Below are 1852 nucleotides of genomic sequence, written 5' to 3'. Positions count from 1 at the left end.
ACATGCTCTGTGCCAGGCATGAAGCCTACTTTTAAAAAACTGGACAGGGGAACCTGAAGTATAATTCTGAGCAGAGAGAACAGCATAAGCAAAAGCAAAGAGGCAGTTCAGAGTACATTGTATGTAGAGAAATACAAATAACTTGGTACTGCCTCAAGCAGGAGGCATGGAATGGCAGTCAGTGTGCTAGGCAGGAGCCAAGCAATGTAGGGGCAGGTCCGCCATATTAAGAACAGCCCACCATATCTGAGAGAAGATGGCCAGAGATTCAAATCTTTATATTAACTCTGAGTTATTGACTTGGATGTGGTTTCCTCTTTCCTTCTCTGTTCTAGTCTGGGGTTTCAGTGGGTGTTGCTAACAGCTGGCATCCTGAAGATCCGTGATCTAACAACTTTGGGCTCCCCTCCCTTCTGATCATCAAGATTAGACAGGGACCTTATGTCAAAAGGGAGTCTTTCTAATTTGTCAAGGAATATTAAAGGAAAGGTTGAATACAACTTCCTCTGAAATCCCATGGGAGCCTCACTCAAATCACTTCAACAAAAGAAGAAATGGACATACTCTGAATATAGAAGGAAGAGAGACATGATCGGAGTTTTTAATCTATGGGAGACAACCGATGTGTAAATGGAGAAATTAAACTACCAGATGACCTGGAAAGTGCTAAAATAGAAATATGGGGCAAAGCATATGGAAATCACAGGACCAACTTGGCTAGAAGAGTTGGGGGAGGCTTGATATAAGAGAAGGTTTTTAAACTGGCTCTCAGAGGCTCAGTTGGAGTTTCTAAGAGAATGCGAAGAACAATTCAGACTGAAGAAAGCACAGAGTTGTGAAAGAGTCTGGCATTTCAGGAAACAACGAGCTATTCCATCAGAATGACTCTGGTGAAGGGTTTGAGGGTCAGAGTCACAGAAGCTGAGCCGTAAGAAGTGGATTATGAGGCATCTTGGAGTCACATGGCCAGGTTTGCCTTTTAGAAAGATATGTTTGGGCAGGATAAAGGATGAAGTGGGGTTCTCTCCTTTCTCCACCATCATGCTGTGTGCTGCTGACTGTGTCTCACCATGTCTTCTCACAAGACTTTCAGGATCATGCGATTCCTGGCCAAGAAACAAAAGCAGAATCGTCCCATTACCCGGTGGATTCAGATGAAAACTGGTAATAAAATCCGATACACCTTCCAAGAGGCGGCATTGGAGAAGAACCAAGCTGGCTCTATAAGGGATCATACATGAGATGACACACATTTATGCTGCCTGAAGGTCATGTGTTCCTATCCCATCACTCTGTAAACCTCCCTACTACCTGAAAGGTAGATGTGTTTTCATCAAGGAAATGGCGTTTCTCTGTTATTATGCTTCTGCACCAGTGGGTTGGTTCAGTAATAAACACGTGAGATCTTTTGATTGGAAAAAAAAAAAAGGATGAAGTGGAATGCAGTGCAAATAGAAGCAGGAATGCTATAGATGAAGCCAATGCAATCCCCCAGGTGAAAAATGGCGGTGGTCTAATCTAAGATAATGCAGTGGGGATCTTTATGAGGTGGGATTCTCTGGCTTTGTGACTGACTGGCTATAGAAGTGAAAAAGTTCATTTTTTCAAGTCAGTTCAAGAATGACTGAAATTTCTAACCTGGGAAAGAGAGGAGGCAGTAACACCATGAGTCAAGATCAAGAATACTCGAGGTAAAGGAGTTATGCTTTTCATAAGGCTTCCATTTAAGATGCATTAATTTTGAGGTGACTGAGGACAATCCAACTGGAAATGTCCAGTTGATCATCGGAAATATTTGTCTAAACTTAGGAGAAAGATCAGGGCTGGAAAGGGGGATGGGGAAATTATTTTG

The 1852-nt window shown here is 42.6% G+C and overlaps 1 pseudogene; it reads left to right on the top strand.

Moving 5' to 3' along the window:
• Positions 1-1032: 1032 nt before the first annotated feature.
• Positions 1033-1407, top strand: LOC131513492 (large ribosomal subunit protein eL39-like; annotated as a pseudogene).
• The last annotated feature ends 445 nt before the right edge of the window (positions 1408-1852 follow it).

This window comes from Neofelis nebulosa, chromosome 6, assembly GCF_028018385.1.
Source record: "Neofelis nebulosa isolate mNeoNeb1 chromosome 6, mNeoNeb1.pri, whole genome shotgun sequence".
In the NCBI taxonomy this organism is placed as follows: Eukaryota; Metazoa; Chordata; class Mammalia; order Carnivora; family Felidae; genus Neofelis; species Neofelis nebulosa.
The sequence above is the reverse complement of the archived record's forward strand: the minus strand, read 5'-3'. Positions and strand labels throughout refer to the sequence as shown.